Source organism: Phascolarctos cinereus, unplaced genomic scaffold (genome assembly GCF_003287225.1).
Source record: "Phascolarctos cinereus isolate Bilbo 61053 unplaced genomic scaffold, phaCin_HiC Scaffold_2;HRSCAF=192, whole genome shotgun sequence".
Classification (NCBI taxonomy): domain Eukaryota; kingdom Metazoa; phylum Chordata; class Mammalia; order Diprotodontia; family Phascolarctidae; genus Phascolarctos; species Phascolarctos cinereus.
This window is the reverse complement of record NW_027555625.1, coordinates 281,645,766-281,667,511: the sequence shown is the minus strand read 5'-3', so window position 1 is coordinate 281,667,511 and position 21,746 is coordinate 281,645,766. Positions and strand designations below refer to the sequence as shown.

Here is a 21,746-nt window from a genome sequence, read left to right as displayed (position 1 = left end):
AGAACAAAAGGGAAAAACCATGAGAAAGAAAAAACAAAACACAAAAAAAGGTGAAAATGGTATACTTCAATCTGCATTCAGACTCCATAGTTCTTTCTCTGGAAGTGGATAGCATTTTCCATCATGAGTCTTTTGGAATTGTCTTGGATCATTGCATTGCTGAAAAGAGCTAAGCCTAGATAGTTGATCATTGCACAATGTTGTTGTTACTGTGTACAACGTTCTTCTGGTTCTGCTCACTTCACTCAGCATCAGTTCATGTAAGTCTTTCTAGGATTTTCTGAAATTGCCTGCTCATCATTTCTTATAGCACAATCGTATTCCATTACATTCATACACCACAGTTTGTTCAGCCATTCCCCAAATGATGGACATCCTCTCAATTTCTGATTCTTTGCCACCACAAAAAGAGCTGCTATGAATATTTTTGTACGTGTGGGTCCTTTTCTCTTTTTTATGATCTCTTTGGGATACAGACCTAGTACTGGTATTTCTGGATCAAAGGGAATGGGTAGTTTGGTTGCCCTTTGGGCATAGTTCAAAATTGCTCTCCAGAATGGTTGGATCAGTTCACAACTCCAGCAACAATGCATTAGTGTTCCAATTTCCCCCCATTTTCTCCAGCATTTATCATTTTTCTTTTCTGTCATGTTAGCCAATCTGATAGGTGTAAGGTGGTACCTCAAGAGTTTTTAAAATTTATATTTCTCTAATCAATAGTGACTTAGAGCATTTTTTCATATGGCTATAGATAGCTTTAACTTCTTCATCTGAAAACTACCTGTTCATATCCATTGACTACTTATCAATTGGGGAATGACATATATTTTTAAAAAGTTGACTCAGTTCTCTATGTATTTTAGAAATTAGGTCTTTATTTATTTTTTTGGTGAGGCAGTCAGGGTTAAGTGACTTGCCCAAGGTCACCCAGCTATTACGTGTTAAGTATCTGAGGCTGGATTTGAACTCAGGTCTTCCTGAGTCCAAGGCCAGAGCTCTATTCACTGTGCCACCTAGCTGCCCCAAAATGAGGCCTTTATCAGAGACACTGGCTGTAAAAATTGTTTCCTAGCTTTCTGCTTTCCTTCTAATCCTGGTTGCATTTGTTTTGTTTGTGCAAACTGTTTTTAATTTAATGTAATCAAAATTGTCCATTTTGCATTTCGTAATGTTCTCTGTCTCTTGTTTGGTCATAAATTCTTCCCTTCTCCATAGATCTGACAAGTAAACTATTCCTTGTTCTCCTCATTTGCTTATGATATCACTCTTCATGTCTACGTCATGTCCTCGTTTCAACCTTATCTTGAGATAGGGTGTTTACGCCACACTATTTTCCAGTTTTCCCAGGAGTTTTTGTCGGAGAGTGAGTTCTTATCCCAGAAGTTGGAGTCTTTGAGTTTATCAAACAGTAGGTTCCTATAGTCATTTACTATTGTGTCTTATGTACCTAACCTATTCCACTGATCCACCTGTATCTCAGCTTTATTTTTTTAAAGGTTACATGGAACATGTAAAAGGGAGGGGCCCTTTTCCAGGCCTTATGGAGGGTGTTAAGTAGAGACTGTCGTAGGTTGCGTCCTGAAGACTCTGGGTTCCTAGTACAAGTAGTGGGAGGAGGTAAGACTTCGGGAATCTGGCACATTTTTTGGAATTTGGCACGATTTTGGGAATTTGGACATAACTTCTGGAAGATACAGTCCCTTCCCCATCAGTGTATCTTGGATGCTAGTGATGGCAGAGGTACCCTTGAAGAACCAGAGACAGGCAGTCATCAAATCTGCCATTAAATGCACTGGAGCCGTATTCCCTGGGTAAGGTCAGTGAATAGATTTTCCTTCCAGAGTCACTTCATAAGACCCTAGACTTAGAACTGGAAGGAACCTTAGAGATTATCTGTTCAAATCCATTTTACACACTAGAACTCAGGACTGGAGGAATTAATAATGATAATAATAATTATAACAACAACTAACATTTATACAGTGCTTACTCTGTGCCAGGGAGTGTACTAAGTGTTTTACAGTTATCTCATTTAACCCTCACAACAACCCTAGGAGGTGGGTGCTCCTTTACAGATGAGGAAACTGAGGCAGACAGAAGTAAAATGACTTGCTGAGGGTCACAAAGGTGGTGTGTGAGGCTGGATTTGAACTTAGGTCTCCCTGACTCCAGGCCCAACACTTTGTCAACTCCACCATCTAGCTGCCCTTGACAGCAAGGAATGATTTGCCAAAGATTACATAGGCAGTAAGTAAATAGTAGACTTAGGGTTCACACCCTGGTCTCTAGACTTTCCTGACCTTTAGTCTTTCAGTTGTAGGGATCCCCCTCACCCACAAATGGGTTAGAATTAGAGTTCCTTGTTTTCTAGACTAGCCTTCAAATAGCTGTTCACTTAAGGTGAATGGCAATGAGGGCGGCAGAGCCATTTTTATAGCTTTGTGCTGAGTTAATCTGAGGCGAAACATCAGCAAAGAATGTTAGAGCCAGATGGAATCTTCGAGCCTAGAAGGTTAGAGCCAGAACTTAGGTCAGAGACTGTTAGAAGTGGAACGGCTCTTAGAACTTAGAATAAATAATGTCAAGATGGGAAGAGACCCTAGAAACCCCTCCTTTTGCAGATGAGAAAAATTAGGGCCCAGAAAAGTAAAGGGACTTGCTTGGCATCACATAATAAGTTAGGAGTGTAGAAGGGCTGGGATGAGAACCCAGATCTCCTGACTCTTCTTTTCTAATGTTCTTTCTGCAGCCTGACAATATTTCACTTGGGCAATTGGAATGTTTTGGCCCCTGAGGCAGAGAGGAAAGGAAATTGTATATTCTTGAGATAGCACCTGGGGGTGGGGCTGGTAGAGGAGATCTACAGGAAGTTATTGTATAAATTGATTTTCCAGGTTTTAATGGTGATTTCTTTGTTCAAATCTGAGAGGTCAGTGTAATTTTTTTTTTCTTGGAGCAGGCTGGTCTGTGGTGCTTTAAAAGAAAAAAAAGAAAAGAAAAAAAACCAAGATACAAAGACTTTTGTTTTGTCTCTTTCTCTGGGTAGCCTGAATCCAGCTTTTCTTCAAGCCCTTTATTTACTTGGTTGCATGTTGTCTAGCCAATAGATTTTGAGCTTCTTGAGGGCAGGGACTTGCTTTTGCTTTTTTTATTTTTATTTTTATCTCCAGCGCTTAGTGAAGTGCCTGGCATGAAATAGATGTTTATGATTGACTGACTTAGGGAGTGAACTTGATCCCTTCATGCCTGGCCTAACCCTTCATCCCCCTTTGTTCTTGTAAATTACCCTGGAGACCAAGATTGAAACCCTCCCACCTTTGTGTCTTTGCTATAGTTGTTGTGGGGTGTATGGAGTGTTCAGGCAGGGCTGGCACCTCTGCGGTGAGGGTTGCCCAGCCTTTTTCTGGGCTGATCATCCACTTTTGGTGAATATCTTTACTAAACTCTCACCTGTGCTCCAAGAAGCTGTAGCATGCTCAGCAGCCATACCCTGGTAAAATTGTCTCAGCAGATGGGTTAAATGGGGCCCCAAACCCGTGGGTGAGTTAGGGGGATGTCTACCTCAAGCATGTTGAGACTTCCCTTGGTGGAAGAAGTGGATCAGAACAATTTGTTCCAGTGGCCATGAAGGCAGCTGAAGTAGGCTCTGTGCAGAGCTTAGAGCTTGGTCAGACATTGAAGATGCCAAGGTGATCACTGCATCCTGGCTCATCACCAGTTGTTCTGACTTTTGCCCTGCCACTGGACTTTGATGACTGTAAGAGACAGTGAGGCTGATGACTTTGTGCAATTTTGACTCAAATCCAGTTCATGAGCAAGTCAAGACATCACTGTGATGTCCTTGGTCCTCTGAAAATGGAGGGCGAATAACAACCCTTTGGGATAATAATAACAGCTGAGAATAATAATACTCACAATAGTTGTTGTGAGGAAAATGTTTTGCTAACTTTAAAATACTCCATAAATATGAGTTTTAAAATAATTTTTGTTGTGGTTCAGTTGTTTCAGACTCTGTGACCCTATTTGGGATTTTCTTGGCAAAGATACTAGAGTGCTTTGTTATTTCCTTGTCCAGCTCATTTTTCAGATGAGAAAACTGAAGCAAACAGGGTGAAGTGACTTGTCCAGGGTCACACAGCTAAGTAAGTGTCTGAGGCCACATTTGAACTCAGGAAGATGAGTCTTCCTGAAGCACTCAATCCACTGTGCCACCTAGCTGCCCCTTTTAAATAATAGACCTGGGATTTGAATGCAGATCGTCTGATTTAAAATCTGAGGCTCTTTCTATTACACCTTTGCTACCTTAAGAAGTGTAAGTATGTCACAAAAGTATGGTCTGCTGTATTTTAGAGCTAGATAGAACTGCTGTTTGAATTAGCCGAAGTCTTGGGTTTTTCTGGGCCACAGCTTCCCTCTTTGAAAGGGCAGATAGATCTGAGAGGTGATGGATATCACTGAGAGCATAGCTCTGATGGCTCCTAAGGAAGTGGGGACCCCATCTCACACTGTTCTGAGCTAGAGAGATCATCAAAACTTTCAAGTTGTCCACCTTCCCTTTGGAAATCCCCATGCTGCTAGGGTCTGTTCCTCCAGATAAAAGGACGGCAGGGTTGACCCTCCAAAGAAGAGAGCTCTAGGTATATGTGGAAGAAGGTATTTTGAGAAGGCAAAGAAACTTTCAGGTATTCTTTTATTCTCTGTACACCTTCAGTAGCCTGCTCTAGCTAATCATGTTTGTAAGATGATAACAGTGGACTACTTTAGCGTTTAATTTGCTGTGAAAACATTGTTTAAAGAGAGTTTTTAAAAATGTGTGCAACAGTGGTCTGTTGTTGATGAGATATGTCAAAATCATAGAATTTAAAGCTTGAAATACCCTTTGAGATTATTTAGTAATGACTTCTCATTTTCCCCTCATTTTACTGAGGGTAGACTGGGGCCCAGAGAAAAGAGAGCACCCAGCACATGCACTGACAGTGGTTAGCTGTAAAGCTGGGATCAGAACCCTGGTCTTCTGACTTTCCACTTGGGGGGCTTTCTGCAACACCAGGAGATCTCAGTGCCTGAAAGTGAAGCAGACGATGAATCCTTGAGCCTTCATGAGGTCATGTTGCTGGGCTTCCTGCCTTCAGATAGATGATGACTATATGGAAAACCATCGGAGCCAAGTGGTTTAAAAGGATCCTCAGGGAGACAGATTCCACAGCCTAGTTTGACAGTTTGCTCTCAGTTTAATCCTTGAGCTCACCAGTAAGTTCTCTGAGATCTTCTGGTCTAATACAGAACTCCCCTGGGGAAGCTCACTTTGCTTAAATGCATGGGTGTGTAGCTGTTGTGTTCTTCCCCTTCCCAGACTGGGCACAGGCCTGCTAGGGTGACGGGGTAGGGGTTGGCCAGGGGGGGATGCAGGGTTGTTGTTGCTATGTTTTGGGAAAGGCCTAGAGACTGTGGGTTTGGCAGGGGAGCAGTGAGAGATGGCGTGACCTTAGTAGCCACAGCTGCTGCTGGGCTGAGTAGAGATGGCAGCCCCTCTCAGGACCTAATTTGTATCATAGTGAAGTTCAGTCACTTCAGCTAAGTAGGCAGTAGCAAATACCATTGCGTAGTATTATGGCAGCTAGATGGCACAGTGGTTGGAGCTTTGGACTTGGAGTCCCCAAGTTGTTGTTCAGTTGTTTCAGTTGTGTCCTACTCTTTGTGACCCCATCTGGGGTTTTCTTGGCAAGGATACCGGAGTAGTTTGTCATTTCCTTCTCCAGCTCAAACTGAGGCAAACAGGGTAAAGGGACTTGCCCAGGGTCACATAATTAGCAAGTATCTGAGGCTGGATTTGAACTTGGGTCCCCCTGACTCCAGACCCAGCACTCTATCCACCTTGCCACCTAGCTGCCCTGGAGTCAGGAAGACTTGATTTCAAATCTAGCCTCAGCCATTTACTAGTTCTGACCCCTGGACTAATTACTTGACCTTTTAAAACTGCAGTTTTCTCATCTGTAAAATGGGGATAATAACAGCACCTACTTTACAAGGTTATTGTGAGGATCAAATGAGATAGTATATGTAAAATGCTTTGCAAACTGTTATACATCGTATAAATGCTAGTTAACATCATCATTATCATCTTCAAAGATGAACAAATGCTTCCCTATTGACTCTCACTTAAAATGCAGACGCCCCTGTTTGCCATTTAAGTCCTTCACCATTGTGGTCCGTGTTTCCAACCTCACTGCACGTTCTTCTTCTTTACTGTTCCAACCTGGCTTCTTGTCATTCCCCAAATGCACCTTTGTGCAGACTGTCCCCCATTGCCTTGAATAGGTTCTCTCCTCACACCCATGTGGTAGAATCCCTGGCTGGCTTTCCTCAGGGCTTAGCTCATGTGCTACCTTCTACCTAAAGCCATTCTCATCCTCACTCCCCACCAAGTTTCTATTGCCCTGCACCACAGAAAATATTTTTAATTTAGTCTGTATGTTTTTTGTATTTATCTGTGTATCCATGTGGCTGCCCCTAATGGAATATACGCTTCTTATGGATAAAGACTGCTTCCTTATTTTCTCTGTTATTTTCTCTGTATCCACAGATATAAAATGCTTAACAGCACCCTATCTGGTACACAGTTGATGCATAATAAAAACTCATTGGATACATGAATGAATGCATGAAAGTAATCTGCCTATTTATAATTTTCATTGTATAGCACCTTATGGCTCACAGAGCCTTTTCACACATATTTTATATGTATGAAATTGTCCCACTTGATTCAATACTCACGTGAACTGCAGAAGATTCTTGTTATTGTCACTATTTTACACATCTGGGACCTAAAGCTCAGACATTAAATAGTGACTTGCCCAAGGTCACATAGTGAGAAGATTGGTCAGAATTTGGACCTGGGCATTCTGTTAGGGAGGCATCATGATGAAGTAGAAAGAGCCATGGATTTGGGATCACATTACCTGGATTCCATGCCACTTATCTGTGTGACCTTGGGAAAGACATCACTTCTCTGGGCCTCAGTTTCCCTATCTGTAAAATGAAGTATTTCAACAAGATGACCTCTGAGGTCCTTTCTAGCCCTAAATCTGTCATCCAATGACAAATGATTTCTAAGTCCATTGTTCTTTCCATTTTACAAGTTATCTATGCATTCTCCTACTCAGTTCATTTTGCTTTTTTGGTCACACATGCTTTGCTTTAGAGGCAGCATCCTGCTGTACTCATCACAGCTATGCTATATTTTGGAACACAGTTTCATCATAGTGCTGCTTCCAGACTGTCCAAACCTTACCTTGGGTCCAGCATCCCAGAATGTCAGAGTTGTCAAGGTACTTAGAGCATACAACATACAGTGGCAATACTGAGAGGGACTTTAGCACATGCACTTGTCTTCTTGGAAGTGGATCTTTCTAAAAAAATTATCTATGTGTTTTGCTTTTATGTTATAAACATTTCCAGCTTATCCCCACTCCATGAGTAGTCTCTTGTAACAAAGTAAAAATAATTAAGATAAACTAAGTACAGTAACGTCATCTGAAAGTGCATGCAGCATTCTGTATCTGTTAGTACCCCTGACTTCTCTAAATAATATAATTAACAAAAATCCATATTTTCTCCATCCTGTTGACCACCCCACTGAAAAAAGAAAAGGAAAAATAATTTTTTCTTTGTTAACAAATATACAGAGTCAAGCAAACAAATTCCCTCGTTCACTGTGTATACAAATACTCATGTCTCATTCTGTTCTGTCTCTGACAGGAGGTAGATAATATGTTTCATCATCAGCCTTTGGAATCATGGATAGTTACTGTATTGATCATAATTCTTACAGCTTTCAAAGTAGTTTGTCTTTACAGTGTTGCTGTTATATAAATTGTTCTGGTTCTGCTCATTCCATTTGTCATCAGTTTGTAAAAGTCTTCAAATTGCTGGTTTTTATAATATTGACATTAATAGTATACATTGTTCTTCTGTTTCTGCTTATTTCACTCTGCATCAGTTTATAATAAGTCTTTCCATGGAGCTTTGCAATCATGTTTCCTCATATCTTAGAGGACAATAGTATTATTTCAAATTCATATATAACAATTTATTCAGTCATTCCTCAATTGATAGGCATCCCCTTAGTTTCTAGTTTCTTGCCACCACAGAGAGCTGCTATAAATATTTTACCACATAGGACCTTTCTTTTTCTTTGATCACTTTTGAGTATAAGCCTAGGAGTTGTATAGCTGTATCAAAGGGTATATACTGTTCAGTAACTTTTATAGTTCTAAATTGTTTTCCAGAGTGATTGTATCTATTGATAGGTTCACCAACACTACATACATCCTTGTGTCTTTTTTTCCCATATCCCTTCCAACATTTATCATTTTACTTCTTTTTTGTTCATCTTTGACAATCTGATGAGCGTGCAGTGGAATCTCAGATTTGTTTATTTTACATTTCCCCAATTAATAGTGATTTGGAGTATTTTTAAAAATATGGCTATAGATAGTCTGTGTTTCTTCTCTTGAGAACTGCCTATTTGTAGCCTAGAATATTTATCAGTTGGGGCATGGCTCTTACTTTATGTGTTATCCTACCCAGCTATTTATCTTGCTTTCTAAATTTGAATCAATTCTTTATATAATCTTGGAAATAAGACCTCTGTCAGAGAATCTTCTTGCAAAGATTTTTTCCTAGTTGTGTCTCTTTTAATCTTAGATTTGTTGGGTTTTTTTAATGTAAAAACTTTTAAATGTCATGTAATCAAAATTATCCATTTTATGGATAATTTTCTGTGATCCTCTCTATCCATTATTGTGTCATGAATTTTTCTCCTATCCAGAGGTCACATAGGCGATTTCCCCCCATGTTTCTCCATTCTGATTTTGATGTGACATTTTATTGTCTAGCAAGGTCTTGGTATAAAATGTGAAGTTTGGTCTAAATATAATTTCTTCCATAATGCTGTCCAATTTTCCCATAAGTTTTGTCATATAGTAAGTCTTTATACCAGTGGCTTAGATCTTTATGTTTATCAAATACTAGGATATTAGATACATTGGCTTCTGTATGTTGTGTAGGCAGTCTCTTCCAATGACTGATTTCTGTTTTTTACCAAATTGTTTTGAAAATTGTTGCTTTATAGTATACTTTGAGATTTGACATGATAGGTTCCCTTTGTTCCTACTTCTTTTCATTTGTTTCCCTTGAGATTATTTTTTGCCGCCCTAGGAAATTTGTTATTATTTTCTCTAGATCTATAAAGTAACCCTTTGGTAATTTGGTGAATTAATTTAGGTAGTATTGCCATTTTTAATACATTGACTCATCCTAGCCATGAGCAGTTAATGTTTTTTCCAATTAAAGGTCTTTATTTCTATAAATAGTGGGTTGTGGTGATATTTATATAGTTTTTATCCTGGTAGGTAGATTCCCAAGTATTTTATACATTTTTTTTAATTCTTTTTTTATTTTTAGTTTTTAACATTTACTTCCACAAAATCTTGAGTGACAAATTTTCTCCCCATCTTTCCCCTTCCCCCACCCCAAGATGGTGTGCATTCTGAATACCCTTTCCCCTGATCTGCCTTCCCTTCTATCACCGCCCCCCCTTCTATCACCGCCCCCCCCTCTCTTATCCTCTCCCCCTTCTATTTTCCCATAGGGCAGGATAAATTTCTATACTCCATTCCCTGTATATCTTATTTCCCAGTTATATGTAAAAACAATTTTTAACATTTATTTTTAAAACTTTGGGTTCCAAATTCTCTCCCTTCCACGCTGCCCACTCACCCTCATTGAGAAGGCAAGCAACTTGATACAGGTTACACATGTGTAGTCATGCAAAGCACTTCCATAATAGCCATGTTGTGAAAAACTAACTATATTTCCCTTCCCCTTCTCCTATCCCACCCCCCATTTATTCTATTCTCTCTTTTGACCCTGTCCCTCCTCAAAAGTGTTTGCTTCTGATTACCCCTCCCCCAATCTGCCTCCTCTTCTATCATCCCTCCCTCTTATCCCCTTCCCCTTACTTTCCTGTAGGGGTAAAACAGATTTCCATATGCAACTGAGTGTGTATGTTATTCCCTCCTTAAGCCAAATCCAATGAGAGTAAGATTAATTCATTCCCTCTCACCTCCCTTCTCTTCCCCTCCACGGGAAGCTTTTTCTTCTCTCTTTTATGTGAGATAATTTACCCCATTCTACCTCTCCTTTTCTCCTTCTCCCTGTACAATCCTCTCTCACCCCTTAATTTTATTTTTTAGAGATGATCTCTTCATATTCAACTCACCCTGTGCCCTCTGTCTATGTATATTCCCTCCTAATACTGAGAAAGATTTTATGAGTTATAAATATCATCTTTCCATGTAGGAATGTAAACAGTTCAACTTTAATAAGTCCTTTATAATTTCTCTTTCCTGTTTACCTTTTCGTGCTTCTCTTGAGTTTTGTATTTGAAAGTAAAATTTTCTATTTAGCTCTGATGTTTTCGTCAGGAATTCTTGAAAGTCCTCTATTTCACTCAATGTTCTTTTTCCCCCTGAAGGATTATATTCAGTTTTGCTGGGTAGGTGATTCTTGGTTGTAATCCTAGTTCCTTTGACCTCCAGAATATCATGTTCCAAGCCCTCTGATCCCTTTATATAGAAGCTGCTAAATCTTGTGTTATCCTGATTGTGTTTCCATAATACTTGAATTGTTTCTTTCTGGCTGCTTGCAATATTTTGTCCTTGATCTGGGAACTCTGGAATTTATATATTTATAATAGTCCTAGGAGTTTTTTTGGGGGGATCTCTTTCAGGAGGATGATCAGTGGATTCTTTTTTTTTTGTTGTTAGGCAGTGGGGTTGGTGGATTCTTTCAGTTTCTATTTTACCCTCTGGTTCTAGAATATCAGGGCCCTTTTCCTTGATAATTTCTTGAAAAATGATGTCTAGGCTCCTTTTTTCATCATGGCTTTCAGGTAGTCCAATAATTTTTAAGTTATCTCTCCTGAATCTATTTTCCAGGTCAGTTGTTTTTCCAGTGAGATATTTCACCTTGTCTTTTATTTTTCCATTCTTTTGGTTTTGTTTTACATTGTCTTGATTTCTCGTAAAGTCATTAGCTTCTATTTGCTCCATTCTAATTTTTAAGGACTTATTTTCTTCAGTGAGCTTTTGGACTTCCTTTTCCTTTTGGCCAATTATGCTTTTTAAGGCATTCTTCTCCTCATTGGCTTTTTGGACCTCTTTTGCCATTTGGGTTAGGCTGTTTTTTAAGGTGTTATTTTCTTCAGCATTTTTTTGGGTCTCCTTAAGTGAGCTGTTGACTTGTTTTTCATGATTTTCTTGCATCACTCTCATCTCTCTTCCCAGTTTTTCCTCTGCTTCACTTAGTTGCTTCTCAAAATCCTTTTTGAGCTCTTCTATGGCCAGGGACCAATTTGTGTTTTTCTTGGAGGCTTTGGATGTAGGAGCTTTGACTTTGTTGTCTTCTTCTGGTTGTATGCTTTGATCTTCTTTGTCACCAAAGTAAGATTCTGTGGTCTGACTTTTTTTGCACTGTTTGCTCATATTCCCAGCCAATTACTTGACTGTTAAACTCTTTGTTAAGATTGGGGTCTGCTTCCCATGTGGAGACTGTACTGTCCCATGCTTTAGGGGTTTTGTGCAGCTGTTTTCAGAGATACTTCTAGGGACCTATAAATTTTCAGTTCTTCCAAGGTGGTATGATTAAAGGTGAGGTGTTTACTCCTTTCTTGGCTTGTGTTCTGGTCTACGAGTGACCACAAGCACTCTTTTCTGCCTTGGAACTGTGAGGATGATTCTCTCTTCACTACCACCACAAGTTCCACCATGCCAACGTTCCTCTTCGCCCCAGGACTGTGACTCAGTTCCAAGTAAGCGCAAAGCAAGAGAATCCTGCCTCAGCACCAGCAAAGAGATCCCTGCAATCCTTCTCTGATCAGCCACTCCATCCCCCATCTGTGGGCCAAGAGCTCTGGAAGCAGTTTCTACCCAGGGGCTGTAGCCAGGACTGGGGCCAGACTGAGCTCCTTTCTTACTATGCTCTGAGAGACCTTTCCTGCTGACCTTCTAAGTTGTCTTTGGCATTTGTGAGTTGCAAAGCCTGGAAACTGCCACAACTCCCCTTGATTCAGTCCCCTGAGGCCTGCTCCAAGTTCACTGAGGCCCTGTGTTTGCTTGTGGGGCCCACTCTGCACTGTGCTCCTCTCCCAGTCTGGTGCAACAGACCTTTCCAATCAACCATCCAGGTTGTTTTGGGCTAGAAATTTGTTTCACTCTTTTTGTTGGTTCTGCTGCTCTAGAATTTGTTTAGAGTCATTTTTTTACAGGTATTTGGAGGGGTTTGGGGGAGAGCTCAAGCAAGTCACTGCTTTTACTGTGCCATCTTGGCTCCGCCCCTCTATTTTATACATTCAGAGGTAATTTTAAGTGACTTTATCTCTTTCTGCTGGGTTTTATTGGCATTATATTGAAATGCTGATGATTTTTGTTTATTTTGTATACTTCAAATTTACCGACATCATTAACTGTTTCAGTTAATTTTTTCATTTATTCTTTAGGATTCTTTAAGAATTTTTAAGATTCTCTAGTGATCTTGTAGGTTAGATGGGGATGTGAGATGTGGAAATAGGAGAAGAGTATAGCTCATACCATTTCTGGAGGCCAAACCACCAAAGTTGTTTGGAGCTCTGTGGGTCTGATTTCTTTGACCTTACCTCTTACTATTTGCTTCCTTCCCACCCCCTCAACTGGGGAAATAAGTTTAGGATGGAGTGTGTATGTGAGAATGAGAGATGAGGGACAGACAAGCAGAGATGTACACAGAACATGGGAGAGAGAGAGAAAGAGAGAGAGAGAGAGATCCCCAGAGACAGTCACTGAGTCAGTCACTCAACAAGTATTTTTTTAGCATTTATTTTTAAAAATTAATGTATTTTAAAATATTATTGATTAATTTTAACATTCTTAAAAAAATTTAGTTTCATATTCTCTCTCCCTTGCACCCCTCCCCCACTTAATTATGAAGACAAGAAATGTGGTGTCAATTATACATGTGAAATTATGCAAAACATATTTCCATGTTAGACATGTTGGGAAAAAAAAAGTGAAAAAAATTATTCTTCAATCTGCATTCAGTCTCCATCAGTTCTTTCTCCGGAGGTAGATAGCATTTTTTCATCACAAGTCCTTCAGAATTGTCTTATATCATTGTATTGATCAGAATAGCTAAATCATTCACAGTTCATCATGCAATATTGATGTTGCTGTATATAGTGTTATCTTGGTTCTGGTCACTTCATGTTGTGCATCAGTTCATATATGTCTTCCTAGGTTTTTCTGGAACCATCCTGCTTGTCATTTAAAAAAAAAATAATTAATTTTTAGTTTTTAACATTCACTTCTATAAGCTTTTGAGTTTTAAATTTTCTCTCCCTCCCTTCCCTCCCCCCTCCCCAAGAAGGCATGCAGTCTGATATAGGTTCTACATATATATTCCTATTAAACACATTTTCACATTGCTCATGTTGTAAAGAAGAATTAGAACCAATAGGAGGAACCACAAGAAAGAAGAAACAAAACAAACCAAGACAAAAAAAAAAGAGCAGATAGTATGCTTTGATCTCCATTCAGACTCCATAGTTCTTCATCAACAAATATTTTTTAAGCCAAGCTTTGTTATTTTCCAGGCATGGTGCTGAGTGCTGGGAATACAAATAGGTAAAAAGAAAAACTTCTGCCCTCAAGGAGCTTACATATAAATGGAGGACAGTGGGGAGATACCTAAGTGAGGGCAAGGTGAAAGAGTCTGGAGAGTCAGAAGTGTAGCCCAGTGAGAAGTGAGTTATGGTTGGCTTGAGAACTTACTATTAGTAAGAACAGGGGACATCTTCAGGAGTGTAGACATCTCTAGGGTGAGAAGGATGGTGGTGAGTTGGGAGGAAATGGGCAAGATGATAAAGTCTGAAGAGTCAGCTGGGCTGAAGAGAACAGAGACCTCTCCCTTCCCCACAGAGAGAGGGCTGATGGGAGATGGAGCTAGATTTGAAGTCACATAGAGAAACTGGAACAGAGAAAGAGAGAAGCACAGAGGCCCTCGGAGAAAGACAGAGACTCACAAACGAAAAGAGAGATACAGAATAACAGACATAGACATGGACATAGTCAGGCAGACAGAGACATATAGGTCAGGAGAAGTTGAACCAGGGTAGATGAAAATGTCAGCCTCCTTTTAAGGGAGGAAAGAAGTCTGGGGTTGATTTGGAGGAGAAGAAGGGGTGTAGAGCTAGTAGGATGGCATTACATTGATCTGGGAACAGCTAAGAATTGTCTTTTCTTCTTTATGTCACAATACTTTATCTAAATATATAGGGATGATACTATTTGCACCATTTATTTCACAGTTTTGAGAAAAACCTTTTTATAGGCCTTAAAGCACCATATAAATGTGAGTAGTTGATGATTGTGGTGGGCAAGGGTTGTGTGTGTGTGTGTGTGGGGGGGGTTATCCCCAAGGCTGTACTGGGGGGCCTTACTGACTTTAGGGAAAGAATCTTACTCTGCTTAAGGGACAGTTAAAATGTCATGAACTAAGGGGCAGCCAGTTTCATTTGAGTTGAAGGAACTAGGGATATTTAGCCTGGAGAAAAGAAAGTTTTGGGAAGGATGTGATAGCTAACTTGAAGTAGCCCAAAGGGCTGTCCCTTGAGCGATTAGACTTGCTCTGTTTGGCTTCAGAGGGCAGAACTAGGAGTGATGAATTGATGGAGGACAATTCAGACTTGCTGTTAGATGTTCAGAAGTGGAATGGGTGACCTGAAAGGTAGGTCAGTCAATCAACAAGCATTTATTAAGTGCCTGCCATGTACCAGGCACGATGCTAAGTGCTGGGGAGACAAAAAAGGGGCAAAACCAGCCTGTCCTCAAGGTTTTACTCTCTTTTTCAGGAGACAACATTTAAATAACTAGGTTAAACCTCTTTTCAGCTCTTTACACACAAGCTGGAGAACCCTTTGTTGGGTATCTTATAGTGAAGAATTCTTTCTTGTGTGGGTTGGATCAGTGGATGGCTAACTTCCAACTCTCAAATTCTGTTATTTTTGTGGTCAGCAATAAGCCCCTATGAGGATGGGTGGGATGATGAGCAGGGCTAATATCTTAAAAAAATGGTCGGAGATAAGCTGTTGAGACTGGAGGATGATCCCCCTTCCTTGGGGGTTGAACTTTTCTCTCCATAAGAGAGGGACTCCCTCTCCTGACCTCTGGACTAGTTTTTTTCTGACCCGTTGGGTTCTGTCCTAGTTCTGTTATTACATGACCTTGGACAAGCTATTCTTTCAAGGCTTAACTCAGGTACTTCATAAAGCTTTCTTTGATTCTCCTAATTTGGTGGTCTTTCCCTCTTTAGATTACCTTGTATTTACTTATCTGTATATATTTGGTACTCTTCTTTCCCACAAAAGAATAGAAACTCTTTTTAGGTAGGATCTGTTTCCTTTTTAGGTCTTTGTAACCCCAGCACCCAGCACCAGAACAAGTACTTCATAAATGTTCAGTGAAGTTCTTCCTCTGGAGAAAACTTTGGATGGATGAGAGTGTATCTATTATCTTTTCCAACTCTAACAATCTGCCTTCCTTGATTTTAACCACCAGCTTGACTCCTTGAGCACACTGTGGGTGAAAATGGCTTGGGATGATTTGGGGGTTCTCCCAGCAGTGACCTAGATAGTGTAAGGAGCACAAGATTACTTTAGCCTGGCTAAGCATCTAACTGGAGTGAGTCAGTGAGAGAGAGAGAGAGAGAAAGTATCCATCCATCTCTTGGTTTTTTTAGCCTCCTACATCTGAGTGTTGGTGAGGGTTAGTTGGGCACGTGTTGGAGTATATCTTTGAAGTTTTGGGACTGCCCCAGGGGATGCTTTAATGGGGGAAGCCTTCTTTTTTTGAAGCACCCAGACTTCCTGGAGCCAGAGTTCTTGCCTCAGCATCATTCTTTATTTGTCCTGGAGTGATAAGAGAGGAAGTTTAGCTCTTTCTGGAGGAGTAGGAAGAGAGGTTTGAAATGTACTCTGAACTCTGAACTCTGCTGGACATCGAAGGGTTAACATCTAAATTTGGGACCTCGGATCCTTCTCCTTTTCTCTCTCTTCTCCTTTCTTTTCCCTTCCTCTTTCCTGCCAAAAGGAAAGGTTAAAAGCAGATTGTTGGGATAGTAAAGGGGGGTGAAGAAGAGTCTTATGAGGTCAGGCTCATACAGAGCTTTTAGGGCACGTCCTTAGGGTTGACCCTGACTCCTCTTAAGGAAAGAGCTGTGATGCCCTGAACCGTTTGTCATTCTTCCTTTGTGGCTTGGCTTTTGGGGATGGGTGCTCTTCCCCGACCTTCAAAGTTGTTTTCCTCTTTACTGCCCAGAAAGCTGGAGGCTACCCTGGGACTTGGCAGGATGTGATTTCTGCCTTGTGTTTGCCTAAGCACAGTCTGTTAGCATCGTCATCTTGGTTCAGACTGCCACCTGAAAATCAATCCAGAGGTAATGTGATACAGCAGAAAGAGTGTGAGTTCTGAGTCTGTTTCCTTCTCTTTGATAATACTTGTACTCTTCCCTTCCCACCCCCAGGAAAAGTGCTTCCCCCCCCCTTCAGCTAACAAGCATTTATTTCTCTCTCCCCTCCTTCAACTTTCCCATTAGGCAAAACAAACAAACAACCCCCTCTCCCCCCACCAAACCACTGTTGTAACAAATATGCATAGTCAAGCAAAACGAATTCTCATTTGGCAATGTCCAAAAATATGTATTTCATTCTGTGTCTTGAATCCATCGTCTCTCTATCAGGAAGTGATTCCCATGGAATGCTGATTGGTCATTGCATTGATCAAAATTCTTCCATAGTTTGTATTTGCAATGTTATTGTTATTGTATAGACTTTTATTTTGGTGTCCTATTCAGCCTCACTGTTCATTTGTTCATAAAACCTTTGTTTCTCTGAAATCATCCCCTTCATCATTTCTGACAATACAGTAGTGTCCCATTGCATTCGTGTTTGTTCAGCCATTCCCTAATTGATGGGCACTACCTTCATTTACAATTCTTTGACACCACCACCAGAGTTGCTATAGTTTGGAATTTTTTTTAATATATGGGTTGCTTTGGGATATAGGCATAGAAGTAGTATATGAGCAGCCCAGTGCCAAGAGCACCTGGCCTGGAGTCAGGAAGACTCATCTTCATGAGTTCAAATCTGGATTCAAACACTTATTAGCTGTGTGACCCTGGGTAAGTCACTTAACCCTGTTTGCCTCAGTTTCCTCATCTTTAAAATGAGCTGAGGAAGGAAATGGCAAACCATTTCAGTATTTTTGCTAAGAAAACCCCAAATGGGGTTATGGAGAGTCAGATATGACTACTGAACAGCAACAATGGTAGTAGTAGTATAACTGGGTCAAAGGGTATGCACAGTCTAGTAATTTTGGGGACAGTTTCCAATTGCTTTCCAGAGCAGCTGGGGCAGTTCACAGACCCACCAACAGTTCAATAATTTGCCTGTTTTGCCACAGCCCTTTCAGGTTAAGCCACTTAAACTTTTAATATCTCAGCTTCCTCATCTGTAATACAGTGAGGTTGAACTTGATAACCTCTAAGATGCCTTACAAAGCGATGATTCTCTCTCTTATTATTCTTGTTGATGCTGAGCCATGGATTATGTCTGTGGAAGAGAAAAACAGTTGGAGATTTGGGGTTCCCCTGAGTATCTGATTCAGAAGGTGAGGAAATGAAGGACTGATATAACTTTAAGACTGAGTTCTAATGAAAATACTCTCTTTTTAGTTGGGTATTGGCAAGGTAAGAGGTCTCCAGATGAAAGGATTGAGGAGGAAGATAGTGGGGTACTTTCTGGGGTCAACCATCCAGAAGGTTATAGGTGGGTGTGGGGGGAGGTGAACTCATAGTTGGTTAAAAGAAGCAAATGGATTGTGCTCGAGGGTATGGTCAGAGCCAAGGTCAAGGGCAAGAGTGGATTATACCAGTTTTTTACCATTCTTATTGTAATTTTTACTTTTCAATGTGTTTTCACCCAGTTATCTCCTTAGATTCTTGCTCTATTATGAAGTAGGCAAGGATTGTTGTCCCCATTGGCCAGATGAAGAAACCAACGCTCAGAGGGAAGTGACTTGCCCAGTGTCATGGAGCTAGTTGGTAGCAGAGTTGGACTAGAGCTTGTTCACAATATGTTATACACCCCCCCACCCCCAGGAGAGTATAAGCTCATTGAGGGCAGGTACTATTTTGTTCTTGTTTTTGTAATCTTGATTCCTAGCACAGTTTCTTTTATACATACATACATACATACATACATACATACATACATACATAATTAGTTATATATTAAATATGAATATTCTACATTAAGTATATTCTATGTTAAGTACTTATGATTATGTACTTAATAAATGTTTGCTAAACTGAAAAAAAAATTAAGCCCCTACTGTGTACCAGGCAGATAAAGAAAAAAATGTGGGTTTTTTTTTTGTTTTGTTTTTTAGTGAGGCAATTGGGGTTAAGTGACTTGCCCAGAGTCACACAGCTAGGAAGTATTATGTGTCTGAGGCCACATTTGAACTCAGGTCCTCCTGACTCCAGGGCTGGTGCTTTATTCACTGCACCACCTAGCTGCCCTGAAAAGAATGTCTTAAAGGAAACTGTGTTCTCTATAGGTCTCCTGCTTCACAATCCAGTGCTTTTTCTGTTATACCAAAGGTTCTTAAGTACACAGACATCCTTTCAAATAAAAATTTTTATTTTTGTCGACGTCTTTTTTTACATCATTAATTTCTGAATCCCCCCACCTACCCCGTTGGTCCTCTTCCCCCTCCTCCACCCCCCTCCCCCTACACACTGAGCCATACCTTGAAAGGAAGGAAAGAGAGGAACAAACATTTCTTAAGAGCGTGCTATGGGCCAGGCACTGTGCTGAGTGCTTCCCGTGTATTATCTTATTTTATCCTCACAATAACTCTGACAGGTAGATGCTATTATTGTCACCCTTAATTTGCAGCTGAGGAATGGAGACAGACAGAGGTTAGATGTCTTACCCGAAGTCTCACCGATAGGCAGCATCTGAGGCCCAATTTGAACTTGGCTCTTTCTGACTCCAGGCCCAGTGTTCCACCCGTGGTGCCACCTCGTTGCCTTGAGGAGAAAGAAATGGGCTTGGTCTGTCCAGGTGGTTTTTTGGCCCCCTTGAGATTACTCTGATAAATTCTGCTTGAGGAAGGGAAAACTCAGGAAGGTGGGATGGAGTAAGCAGGTCTCAGAATTTGCTACCCTAGCATCCTTTTTGAAGAGGAACCAGGGAATACACAGTGTATTCTAATGGACGGTCCTTTAAAGATGAAGAGAGTCATTTGTTTTATGACCAGGAATCTTTCTTTTAAAATCTCAAGAGTGGGTTTATAAGGTCATAGAGCTGGTAGGGACCTTAGAAGTCATTATTCCTCATTGTACAGAAGAGGAAACTGAGGCCCAGAGGAGTCAAGCACACTCGTCCAAGGTCACGGAGATAACAAATGGAAGAGTTCATATTTGAACGCAGGTGTTCTGGGTTTCTAAATCCAACTGTTCTTTGTATGACACCTGGGCTCTGTTTTAAGCAACCCCAACATATGAACACACAAATTTATACAAAGTACCATTTAGGGAATGATTGCTATTTCACTTTATGGAAGGATTCATCTGATAAGATTTAAGCTGGAAGAGACCTTAGAAAGGCATCAGCTGCTTGTTATCTTAAAGATGAGAACATTAGGCCTAGAGCAGTAAAAGGCACCTGCCCAAGGTGATTAGGTAGGCCTTGGCAGAGGTGGGATTCAAATCCAGTGTATTCACCTCCAATTTTTTCTACCACACCATACCTTGTCACAGAATTTCATTTAATGCATTGTTCTCTAGGAATGTGAGAAAAAAAATGAAAAGACCAAAAAAAAAAGTGAAAAGAAAAGATATCAGGCAACCTGGAGTCTGCCAGCCGTCCTTTGGTGTGACCTCAGGCAATGAAACTGTGCCTCAATTTCCTGTCAAGTAAATACAATAGCCCATGTCCTTTTGATTTCACAGGGATACTGTGAAGATCAGACCATATAGGAAATCACACTGGGAAATGAAAATGCTATGGAGAGAGGTTCATGAAACTTCTTTTGGCCTCCCTGTCTTCTTCCCTATAATCTCCACTGGCAAAAATGCTCAGTCTTAAGGGGCAGCTAGGTGGTGCAGTGGATAGAGCACCGGCCCTGGAGTTAAGAGGACCTGAGTTCAAATCTAGCCTCAGACCAAACACTTGACACTTACTAGCTGTGTGATCCTGGGCAAGTCACTTAACCCCAATTGCCTAAAAAAAATAAAAAAAAGAAAACAAAAAAAAAAGTTCAGTCTTGTGTCTTTGCCAGGGTATATGGATGTAAACGGAGACTAGTGAGTGCCCTAGTCTCAATTCTGGAAAACCTGGAGAGGTAATTATAGAGATGGGTCAGTTGATGATTCATTGTTGAAAAGGATTTTTAACTTTAGGGAAGGAGTTAGAGCTGAAAGGGATCTTAGAAATTGTTATACTCCCCCCCCCCCCCCACATTATTTTATAAATGAGGAGACCTACCCAGAGGGCTGAAAGGCCTTCCCCCAGGTGACCCAGGTGGAAAGTGGCAAAGCCAGGATTTCAACCCATGGAGACAGGACCCTTAGCAGTGGACTTTGCCTTAGCAGGCCCGGGGGCCTTCTCACGGCTACAACAGAAACAGGAGCCTGTGGTTTTTGCTGCTGTCAGGACTGGGGTAGAGGCTACTTCCGCATCTGACAAGGGTTTCTCTGGGTTGCTGTTGCTGATTTCTCCCAAACTCCCTTTGTTGGTTTGTGGTGGCTCTGCTTTCTTCCCTGTGCCTTTTTATTGTTTAGTCTTGATAAAAATGGGAGTAATGATAGCCATCACGAGGCCTCAACAGCTTTCAGCCATTGCTTCACTTTAGGGCCAAGGAAAAGTAAATGTAATCGGGCAGCTAGGTGGCACAGTGGATAGAGCACCAGCCCTGGAGTCAGGAGGACCTGAGTTCAAATCCGGCCTCAGACACTTGACACTTACTAGCTGTGTGACCCTGGGCAAGTCACTTAATCCCATTGCCTAGCCAAAAAAAAAAGTAAATGTAATCCCTCTGCTCCTTAGAAAGTCTTTAATATACTTGAAGGCAGCTTTCACCTTCTCTTTAAGTATTCTCTCCTCTAGGGCCCCTGAGGACCCTCTAGTTCCCTTGTTATCCTGGTCACCTTCCTTTTGAACTTTTCATTTTATCAGTGTTCTTCCTAAAGTGTACTGTCCAGAAGTAGACACAGTACCCCAATGTGTTTGACTGGGGCAGATCATGACGGGACTGTCTGCTTCTCTAGTCCTGCATACTATGCTGCTCTTCATGTATGTAGCATGGGATTTCATTAGGTGTGGGGACTTTCTTATTACATTATTAATTCTTTTTGAGCTTTCAGTTTACTAAAACCCTCTGATATTAGTTAGCTAATACCTAACATTTGTATAGGATTTACTATGTGCTGAGCATTGTGCTAAGTTGCTTTGCACTTGGTATCTCATTTCATCCTTATAATAACCCTAGGTGGTAGTTGCTGTTATCATCCCCTTTTTACAGAGCAGGATCCTGAGGCAAATGGAGGTTAAGTGACTTGTCCAGGGACACACAGCTAGGAAGCGTCTG

At 40.8% G+C, this 21,746-nt stretch overlaps 1 protein-coding gene across 5 annotated transcripts in view; it reads left to right on the top strand.

Moving 5' to 3' along the window:
• Nucleotides 1–21,746, top strand: part of ADCY7 (adenylate cyclase 7) — a 124,436-nt gene that overhangs the window by 18,652 nt on the left and 84,038 nt on the right. The gene's annotated exons all lie outside the window — the stretch shown is intronic.